The sequence below is a fragment of the Euprymna scolopes genome, chromosome 32, assembly GCF_053919585.1.
Source record: "Euprymna scolopes isolate OS-2025 chromosome 32, ASM5391958v1, whole genome shotgun sequence".
NCBI lineage: Eukaryota > Metazoa > Mollusca > Cephalopoda > Sepiida > Sepiolidae > Euprymna > Euprymna scolopes.
In genome coordinates this window covers 58,498,728-58,511,031 of record NC_136513.1, presented here as the reverse complement: position 1 = coordinate 58,511,031, position 12,304 = coordinate 58,498,728, and positions in this window count along the sequence as shown.

Sequence of the window (12,304 nt, the reverse complement as noted above, 5' to 3'; positions counted from 1 at the left end):
ATTTTACTAACAATGGTCTACATTATTAACAATGGTCTATATTATTAACAATGTCCCATATTATTAACACTTTTCTGTATTATTTACAATAGTCTATATTATTAACACTTTTCTATATTATTAACAATAATTTATATTATAACAATAGTATATATTATTAACAATAATTTACATTATTAAAAGTTTTCTATATTATTTACAATAGTGTATATTATTTACAATTTTCTATATTATTTACAATAGTCTATATTATAAAAAATAGTCTATGTTATTAACAATAGCCGATATTATTAAAAATGGTCTATATTGTTTACAGTAGTCTATCTTATTAACATCATCTATATTATTAACAATAGTCTATATTATTAAAAATAGTCTACATTCTTTACAATAGTCTCTATTATTAACAATGCTCTATATTATTAACAATAGTCTATATTATTACCAATGGTCTATATTATAAACAATGGTCTATATTATTAACGATAATCTATATCATTAAGAATGATCTATATAATAAACAATCGTCTATATTATAAACAATAGTCTATATTATTAACGTTAGTCTATATTATAAACAATTGTCTATTTTATTTACAATTGTCTATTTTATTTACAATTGTCTATATTATTAACAATGTTCTATATTATTAACAATGGTCTATATTATTAACAATGGTCTACATTATTAACAATATTCTATATTATTAGCAATGGTCTATATTAGTAACAATAGTTTATATTATTTACAATAGTCTTTATTATTAACAATTTTTATATTGTTAACAATGTCTATATCATTAACAATGGTCTATATTATAAACAGTGGTCTATGTTATTTACAATTATCTATATTATTTACAATGATCTATATTATTAACAAAACTAATAGATACTACGTCGCATTACTGAATGACCAATCTGTTCATGATAATCATCTCATCCGTAAACTCTAATATTTCTGATTAGAGTTTCCAACAAGTTTATTGTACATTGATTCACTCTTTTGTTGGATGTGTATGTAGTATATTTTCTGATGCTAGATTCTACTTTTTCTGTTCTTGTTCAATGAAGGAGAAATTATTTTAGATTTTGGCAATTTTAATTTTTTAGTAAATCTTACAAGCTGAATTTTAACTAAGTTAAAAATAAACAATCTGGTCTTTTAATCTACCATTGTGGGGAGGCGAAGTAAGTAAAGACTCACATGGAATCAGTGTATTTGTGTAACGTTCTCGCTTCCCAATGAAGGTCAAATTCAAACCATTAGACACGCCGTTCAGTTAAATCAAGTTAGTTCATTAACGTGATTTTTTTACAAAATTATTTCGTTGTTTTACCAATACAACTTCTGTTGACATGGAGCTGAATTCAGTAATTAATTGTGACAAACCAACGTAACTGCTACACGAAAATTAAGCGTATATGAACTCATGTGTTTCTTTTGAAAATTCAATTTAAAGCATAACATGCAAATGAAATGTTGTTTCAATTATAAACATGAATCACATATACAAATCCTATTTTAGTCCTATACATTACACACATAAAATATACTGCACTTTAAAACGTAACAGAATAATAAAGATAACACTTCAAACAAACATAACCATATAACAGAAATGGTATTTTTTATTTAGGAGCCACCACTTATCAAAGTCAGAGGGCCACTCGAGGATAATGGTTAATGAATGTAAGGTGCTGGTGTAGTAATTACTTATGGTGTAAATTGGGTAGAAATTTGATTATTTAGGAAGACGGCTTAACAGGCCATTTTTACATTAAACTTAAAGGCCACAATGTTGCATTTAACTGGGAAGCATGCCAAAGGAAAGTAGTTCTGGGAAGATGCTTTGTTCATGGAATCTGCGTTTACAAGGGCGACCATAGATTGGAGTTCAGTTGAGCACTTGCCATGAAAATAGCGGTAGAGCAGAGAAAGGCTCGCGACGTCTCATGTGAAAAGAGGTTGAAGCGAAGAGAACATCATCTACTAGGTGTCGAGGCCGGTTTTGAACTATATCAACACACATTTGTGGTATAAATCGCAGACACTGTTGTTTTTTTTACTACAAGCGTGAAAAGCGACTGATTTTTTCTTCAAATTAAACATAAAAATAAACGATGTTTACATTACTTTATTTAGGGAGAATACTGTTCTAATCTGGAGTGTTATTTTTACAATATTTCGGGCGGAGAAATCACCGATCTTCTTTATCTGTATTTTGTCGAACTTGCGTATAATTTTGAACTTAATAATAAACTCTCTATTTAATCCATAGCGATCGTTTGCAATACGTCTGTCGCGAGTTCAACAAAATACGATCAATTTAAATTTGATGCTAGGTCGGCTTAAACTTTCTGAAAATAACACATATTGTAAACAGTAGTAAAAATAAAGAAACTAATAGAAAGCGTATTACGTTTAAAAATATAATTGGAGAAAAAATTGTGATTGAAGGATAAAATCTCGATTTACATAAGATTAAAAACGATTGCCGTAAATAGACGCTGTTTCCTACTTCAAGTAACAGACCCACAAATATCTTATTGTAAATTTTAAGGAGGTAGACCAACTATCATTCCAATGAATAATTATACGTAAGGAACTCATTGTAATTCCAGATAAGAAAGACCATGTTATTGAATCATTTAAGCGTAACAGACCAAGAAAAATGCACTCTATAAATTAAGATGACAAAGCAAAAAAATCATATTATAATCTTACACGTGATCCACAAATGAAAATATTCGTTCCCTACGTTTAAGCATGAGAGACATAGGATTAATGGATTTTGAAACTTAAAATAGATCGACTAACGAAAATGCTATTTCTTACTGAAGCATAAAAAACAACAAACATGGTATTCACAGATATCAACGATATATATTAAGGACACATAATTTCAAATGTTATACGTCGATCGATGGGAAGATGATAGAGATTTGTGAAATAAACAGCTCATATAAAATAAGTGAATTGAACATGCGCATTTAGCGATAGAAATGTTATTTCAAAGAGGGGGCGCAATAGATCTACCGATCCTATCGAGCGATAATAAGCTTTTGAAGTTATGGATTTGTGATTGCCAAATACCAAAGGATTAGTCAAGCATGAGTGATAACCCTCTCCATGTCATAAGGCATACAACGAATTAGCCATTTGAACCACATAAAAGAATGTAACACATAAACAGTTAGTTTGAGAAACTTGTAAGCAAGGAGTCTAGTAGATAAAAGCGTTTAGAACCACACGAAGATCCAGTGAAAAGCGATGCTAAAAAATAGATCTGGATATAATTTAGAAAGATATGTATTGTATCTTCCTTCCTTTCCAATGTTCTTAAGCATCTGTTCGAGAGAATACAGGATGACCCAAAAAACGGGCCCAACTCTAATTAGGTCCCGTTTCTTAGTGTTTTGTCCGAATGAAATGAAAATTGGTCATAACTAGTTTATTATATTCAAAACATCATATCAAAACACTAGGGTCTTTGGCCTTTTTTTCTCCATTGACTGTAAAATACTCAGAAAAACAATTGAATGTCCTGTTTTTTTTGTTTTTTCTGTATGACAATATTGTAAAACATCGACACAAGTAGCAAAGACTACGTGTATCTGTTTCCATTTCTGATACAAAAGTTGTTTTATCTTTCTTTTCTCTTCAGACATCCTTATTTATATAATAATTTATATATACAGACTCGTTATTTATATAATAATTTATATATACACACAAGGTCGGAAAGTTGGAAGAGTAAAACAGCGTTTCTAAAAGAAAAGGCATTCTGGACCATTAAAAATTGCTCTGTCATCTCGTCGGCATTCTCTGATGGGAATGTCTTAAACAGAAATTAATTAACTTCTTCCGAAAAACAGAAAACCAGGGAGAGTATTACTATCTAGGACTGATATATCAGTCGGATACATAAAAGTTCACAGCTTTGGCCTAATATATCTGCGTAACTAATCCTCGACTGAAATATACTGGTCAGCAACAAACGTAATTTTTATATTCAAAACTTACAATGCTTTTTCTTCACTAAGAACAAACATTTAGGGACTGCTACAGTAGAAAATATGTACGTGAGGTCCTCGTGTAGCGGTGGTAACACAAGCAACAGCTAATAAGTGCAAGCATTTAACTGTCCAACCAGGGATTCATAATAAAGGGGATTCGAGTCTTTCTCCGGACAGAAAATAAAACGGCAAGCTAACCCATATACAGGGTTTGTCTCAATCACCAAACGTTCCCTTGGGGATGCAACCAAATCTTTACTTTTTCTTTATTTTCGATAAGAGCACGTCTAATTTAATGAATTCGTAAGACGTACAACAGTTAAATCTTTAAACAACATGTGAAATATTAAACCGATCAATATAGTAATAAATATTACACCGATGAATAAGTAATAAATAACGCAGGAGAGTTGTATGCTCAGTCCGTCAAGTCCAAAGTAGTTGAACAGCCGCTTGGTTCCCACCAGTTTTGGAAAATAACAAACAGAATCCTGAACAGAAGCGTGTGCTCTATCCTAACTATCATCAATGGACCTGAGGTAATCCCGTCAGCATCAGACAAAGCCAAACTCTTTGCCAAGAACTCTGCACCCAATTCTACCCTTTGCGACCAAGGCTGCCAATCCCCAATACTTATTCCTGTGTCAGAAAATACGCTATGTGATATAAAAATATCTGTACGTGATTTTGCCAAGCTAATCAAAAACCTTGACTCCAATAAAGCAACCGGCCCTGACGGTATTCCAATTATAGTACTCAACAAACTTCAACTAGAACTAGCGTCCATACTTACAAAACTGTTTAAACGTTGTCTTAAGGAGAATTGCTTCCCATCACCCTGGAAAATCTCATCAGTATGCTCTGTATTTAAGAATTCAGGTGATCGCTCCTCTCCCTCTAAGTACAGGCCAATAAGTCTCCTGTGCGTCCTGAGAAAGTTGCTTGAATCTGTTAAATACAGAAGTAATCAACCATCTCAGCAAAAATAACCTTCTTAGTGACACACAATATAGTTTTCGTTCTGCTAGATCAACAGCAGATGTGCTTACATCTATGTAAGATGTGCTTACAGCTATATCTCATAGGATTAGCGAATCGCTCGACGGAGGCAACCTTTCTATGGCAATTGCTCTTGAAATATCAAAGGCCTTTGATAGAGTATGGCATAAAGGTTTACTTCATGAGCTCTCCAGCTATGGTATAGCTGGAAATGTCTTCTCTATTATTATAATGGTAGTTGCTGGGCAGAAATCAGAAGCTCAAAGTATTAATGCTGGAGTCCCTCAGGAGCCCATCCTAGGCCCAACTTTCTTCCTGATTTACATTAATGATCTTTCAAATCACATCCTTACATGATTCGTAGACATTTATGCTGATGACACTACCATCTATGGAAGCACATCTAAGATCGTAAACGACCAAGTTCTCTCCGATTCTCTCTCCTCTGATCTTGAGCATTTGGTACAATGGGGAAAGGAGTGGCTGGTTATTTTTAATGCATCTAAAACCAAGCTTCTCTCTTTACATCATCAACGTTCTGATCCACATCTGGCATCAGTTGAAATGAATGGCTCTCATCCTGGGATGGGCTCATGTTTTGACAAGCTTCTGAGCTTGACCTTTACTCCTGATCTGAAATTAAATCTGTTGCCAAGGCCGCTGTAAAAATGGTGGGATCCTTATATCGATCCAGTAGATAGCTTACTGCTGATGCCATTCTCTAACTATATAAGAGTCAAGTACGTCCAAGGATGGAGTACTGTTGTCACATTTGGGTAGGAGCTGCTAGAAAGGACTTATCCTGCCTTGAAAGAATTCAAAAAAGACTTCGTAGCCTTGTAGAAGATGCCCTTTTCTCTTCTCTGCAACCTCTATCTCACAGAAGAGATGTTGCGAGTTTATTTGTGCTTTGCCGTTATTTTCATAGAAAGTGCCAGAATGAGCTTCAATCTATGATTCCCTCGCCAAACTTTCACAAGAAACACTCGTCTAGTTGAAAACACTATCAATAATTCCCCCCACTCTTTATCTGTGCCTAAACCTAAACGTAGATTCCATGAAAAAAGCTTCTTTCTTAGAATTGCATGCCTGTGGAGCTGTCTTTCCAGCTGACTACAATTTGATTGCCTTCAAGTCCAACGTAAACAAGTTCTTAATGAGCTGTTCCACTTCAGTCAACAAATTTACCGAATTCCAATTACTAACAATTACTATATTGTTCAGTTGACTACTATACACTCTTAACCCTTATCCTCGAGATACTCATGTAAAAAGAAATGAATTATATGGGAGATCATGAATAATAAAACGTTCAATTTTGATTGTATTCAGCAGTCCATTTAAATGCAATTCAGATGATAGTGAGAAGGGGTAAACATGCTGTCGAGAGGAAGGCCCTAAACAGGAAGTTTTTTTCTTCTGATGAACCGTCATTATCTAGACGCCGAAATGAAGTACTGCACACGTGAAAATAGTCAGTAAAAGCATTATATTCAAGCAAGTAAAATAACTAAGAAATTGTGTGTATTTTCTCCTGATTATCTGGAATCCGAAATGAAACAGATGACAAATGAAAACATTCGATAAACATATATGTATATGTGTGTGTTTTAATTAAACTTCAACTTTATTTTTATTTTTTATTTGTTTAATACTCTGAAATGTGGTATTATAATTTGTGTATTCATTTTTTTGTTAACTGTTATCTCATCTTTATAGTTGTTGTTTCACCACGCTTCGACTAACTCATCCAACGGCCTTTTTCAGGTGGTCAACCGCAACGGGATAGAAATGATGAGTCTTGTTACTATATTCCCAGTAATTACTGCCTTTCATAGTTGTTGTTTTGGTCAACAAATCCTTTAGCATGCGTTGAGTAGGATTCAAACCTCTATCTTCATACAAGGATCACCTGGAACCGTAGAGTCTCAACGCATCTATCCACTGCGCCACGGGCCCCAAAGGACGATGAAGGTTGAATTTATGATGTTGGTAAATATATGAACTTGTAATTATGGAAGTTGAAATCCTATGTGTTTTCACTCTTATAAAATAATGAATTGATAGTCGAACACGTGGCCTTTGCACTCTGATTAAAGGTTACTGGAAAAATATTCAAATAAAATTTGACAATTTTAACAACGAAAAGTGTATTTCAGCGGTCAAAAGTTGGACTGCGTCCTTATGAGAAAAAAAAGGAGCAGTAGAAAGTTCTTTATTGTCGCATGTCAACTCGTACTTTCTTCAAGTGAGAATTTTTATGCTCGTGCGAACAGGTATAGAAGAAAGACATGTAAGGGGTCGGCCTTTGATGCTTCTCGGATCCTCTCTGCTGGCTGCCCAGGATTCCTAACGGGGCTAAAGAAGTTTCTTACGAGATAGATGAATCAATATGCTCTGCAAGATGATTGGCCAGTATATGACCAAATCGGTCAAAATGGTGGACGACTTTGATTCACGACATAAAATAGTTCGTTATTTTATTTGAGACTGCAACAGGAATAATAGGAGTGAACTAGCAACTTGTGTTCAATTAATTGTATACAATAAATCGTTTTGCGTATTTTTTTTATTCTACGGAGGATTAAATAGTATGAACATGAGCCAAGCATGTTATATCGATGTTTTCTAATACAAAAAATAAAATCACGAATTAATATTAAAAGTTAATTGAAAATGATGCAATTGTACGGTAGACGCAATAACAAGGTAAAACATTTTCTGTGTAGAAATCACAATAAGGCTTAGGATATAAATTGTGTTAAAGGCTGAAGATACAAAAATCCTTTTAATTTTAGAATTTTCAAAATTTATTTGAATATTTTTTCCAAAACGTTACCTTTAATCAGAGTACAAAGGCCACTCAAGGATAAGAACTTGCTTATATTGAACTTGAATACACCCATATTGTAGTCACTTGGAAATGAGGCCAGCGGAGCTCAGTTCCATAGGGGGGGCAGTTCTAGGCAAGCAGCTTTGCTAATTTTGTGGAAGTTTTGCAAGGGGGCAAACAAGCACCCGTCATGAAAATAATGATAGAGCAGAGATAAGTTCGCAATGTCTATTCTGTTGGGAATACGTTGAAGGGGAGAGAAAATCATGTCTCACCAGGATTTGAAGCCGGTTTTGAACTCTGTTAAAGCAGGATAGGTACACCGAGCGGCAAATCTCCAGATGTGGCAACAATACTCCATTTTAAGACGTATTTACAAATTCTTGTAAATATAGAGGATAGCGTCGAAGAGACATACCCTCTGGAGGTGTAAAATGACGCAGACAATTAACCAGTGACCTTGGTAACAGATTTGATTAAGACTTTCATTTTAGATCAGGTGTTAAGATCAGAGACAGATCTTATCGAAGCAGGGGGCTTCTTTGAGACGAGAGCCATTCATATTAATTGGGCCAAGTGGGAATTAAATTATTGGTTAAAAAAGATAGAAGCTTGGTTTTGGATACGTTAACATTAACCAGCCACGGAATATTTCGGGCGTAGAAAAAGCAATAAAACCAATGACCATAATCATTTCTTACCATATGTGTTTTATTTACTTTTTTATTTTTATTTTTATTTATTTATTTATTTTGCTCGTGTAAATATGTTCAATGCGATTTGTTTGGTGTTAATCGACAAAAAGGGACACTCAACTTCCGCACACCCCTTTTCTGATACGAGAACACCCTTCATCTTAAAGACGATTTTAAAGGACTAATACTTTGCCTCACGTAATAAGGTTATTATTTAAAAAGACCATTCTTAAGAATTAAAAGAGGTTTTTACTGTTTTGTACTTTTGGGAAACAATTTTATTACCTGCTTTGAAAAATTGAATTTTAATTGAAATGCTATCGGTTCATAAACTACACAAACACGAAAAATGCTTATAAACATTTATTTCTGTTTATTTTCAGTTTTCACAGTCACTGAGTACCTTTCATTTTTATGTTGCGATAATTACATGCGTACGATCCACTATTCTTTATTAGGTTAAACTCGTGTTTCTTCATTTTTGGCCCAAATGCAACTGTGGTCGTTAGATTAATATTTCTTGTTTAATAACAATTTAAATATAAAATAGCTATTGACTAATAACTTCTACAATGCGTCTTGCATTCTCAAAGTATGCATATTTTTGCATCACTTGTTTTTATAAGAATGATAAAAAACTATACTTCAAAATTAAATTAAGGTTTTTGTCGCAGTTCTACTAAATATATATTTTTTTGTATTTTTTGCATATCGTTTATGTCGCAGTTGAAATGTTTGTTTTGTAAATTAAAATTATTTCCTTTTGTTATAGACAACTAAATTATATAATCTAAGTTAAAGTTATCGATGTTGTTATTTACAAGAGACGCTCAGGGATTTGTAGGCATGACGTAGGTATGACGTAGGTAGTTCCGCCCACAAATAAAGAAAGCCGTGGGCAAAAGCTGAATGATTTGACTATCTTACCAAACGACTCTGCAATAAAATCATAAATTTCCAATTGTAATTATTTTAACACTTTACATTTTGAATTTTTACAGATAATAACGACATATATAATACCTTTGGTGTGTAATGTTTTTAGAATACTTTATTCTTTTTTCAAGTACTCCTCTTTCTTTTTAAAATGGTTTGACTTTTTTCTTCTGAAATTATTATTTTTTGCCAAACTGTGTTACAGGCATTTGCTTGCGTGTTGGTTTTTCCACCTGTATTATTTGCTTTTACATTAAAGGTGTGTTAAGGTTCTGCTTAGGAAAAGTAATAACTTAGCTTCATCTGTGCACTTATGAAACACTACTGACTAAAACATTGTTGAAAATAGGCAATACAAACTAAAATACGGTCATAGCAAAATCATAGCAAGTGATATGACATTTTATGTAAAAAAAAACACGCACAAAAACAATTGTTTCTAAAGTGGTTTTTGTGACATGCATTAAAAATACACAAGTTTTTTACTTAAAACACAACAGTCATCAATTACAATTACAGGTTGTTTGGCAAAATTATGTACCGTTAAACGACGTAAATTACGTAAACACATTTTCTTATCGATTCTGGTTTGAAGGTGGCGCTAATTCCGTGGTTAACGACACGGACTAACGACTTGGGTATCTGAAGTTTGAATTTAGTTTGTTCCACAAAAGTAACATTCACTTAGGATGTTGACAACCTTCAGATGGTCTATCTCGCAAGAAAAATATTTAGTTTTTCTAGAGAGCATCTTCGGATTCATACGATATGATGATGATGATGATGATGATGATGATGATGATGATGATGATCGAATGTGGGTTTAAAAAAATGGTTGAAATCAGTAATTTCTTTCAGCGCTGGCCTCGTAAAATTTAATTCACTTGGTATTAATTGATCGCTGTCATAACATGTCATAATATGTCATGACATATCCTCCTTTTTCTTTTATCTCTAAAGTCCCACCCCCCAAAAAACGAGAGAGATTCGATTGGGGGGGGGGATACGATATTTCTTTTTCTATTTTTTAAATTGGTTACTTTTATCTTTTGTATATTTGTGATTCTATGAATCTTACAAACTGAACATAAAAAACTAAAATCCAAAAGTAAAAATTAGAAACAACAAATTGAGGCATGTGTAAATTGGTTAATACTCAATACATTGTAAAACAAAACGCAACAAATGACTTATATTAAACGCTGTGAAATGATATTATTGACCGATTTGTATACATTTAACGTACTAAAACTCTTCCTGCGTTTTTATTTTTTTTTTACGCTGTCTTTACTGCACACTGGAAAAATAACACCGATTGTCGGTTAATTGTTGGGTGCTTCATTCCTAAAATCTTGTACAACTAAAACTATCACTTACCCTATTTGAGAGTGGGTTTAATTCTCACTTAGCCTTCGCAGTAAGCTAAATCATTTTCATAGAATTTCAGACAGTTAACACCCACGCAGTGTGCAATAGACTGCTTTGAACGGAATAATATTTTGAAAAAACAAAACAAAACAAAAATAAAAAACAAATAAACTTCAAGACTTTAAGCATGTTAAAAATATACAGGTCGGTAGATAATTAAATGCTAATGCGTTTTTTTATGAGGGGGGAGGGAAGATGTGCTTAGACCCTATTTAAATCTATGGAGACGAGAACCTTCAACTTAATTTTAATAATGGGCAATGAATAGGATTTCATTTGTTTCAAAACAACACTGGAAATATACGTCGAAATATTTATTTAAAATTATGGGATAAGAGAACTTAGTTCTCCCACAAAAAAAAAAGGGGGGAAAAGAAAAGAGAAACAAACTTAGAAAATAGATCTTATTAGTTTAAAAACAGAGGAAATACTTATTTTAAAATCCAAAGTTTAAAATATTGGAGGATGAGCTTAGCCCGGATTTCAAACTAATTGGCAGAGCGCTTAGCCCGCCTTCTCTCTCCATCTCGAGTGAACGATCTTATAAATTCCGTTATCAAATTGTTTTTGTATTGTGTCATTTTCCTGATTTTGCCGTTGCCATTTTTACCGCGTCATTTATACCAAGAACCGACGAGAGACACACATGAACTACTAAGTATAGCGACAGCATATACCTAGGACGAGCCGAACGTTCTCGGACACAAACATACATTCCCACTGCCAAGGCAGACCTTTTTATATATAAATACAAACTACTATACCGACGCATTTAGCAGATTCTATTGTACACAAACTCGCAGGATGGCAATCTAAATAGACACGTCTACTTAGATTCTGCATACTCGTTAAACAACTCTTCTCTCTCAGAACGTTCCATTAACTCGTGTTTCTTACGAACATTTTATCTTTCGTTGTTTTAACAAGTTATCAATAAGGTAAGTGTTTTGTGCATAGATTTTGCCATTCATTCATCTTACAGTTCCTTATCGTTAAGACGTTTAATACGTATATATGTTAGCTAAATAATATATTTTCTAATAAGATGAATAATCTATTTCCTTTTGACAACTATTTTTTCTGAAATATTTCATTCTATTCACCTTTCTCCCCCCCCGATTCCCTCTGTCTCAAAACCTTTCGTGTATTTATATTTTCTCAAATTTCAATCGGAAAATAAATTAAAAACGCCTTCTCCTAACATGAGATGATGCAAATACTATAATGTGCTGTCGGGATTATTTTGTCGTTTTTGCAGCTGCGTCAGCTTTATTTTTTATTTATTTGTTTTTTTTAACGATCGGCTGTTCTTGGTGTGCGATCTACCCTTGCCTTCCAACAGCATGCGACGTTTGGCCTAACCCGCCCCTCAACACCTAACCCACACACACCC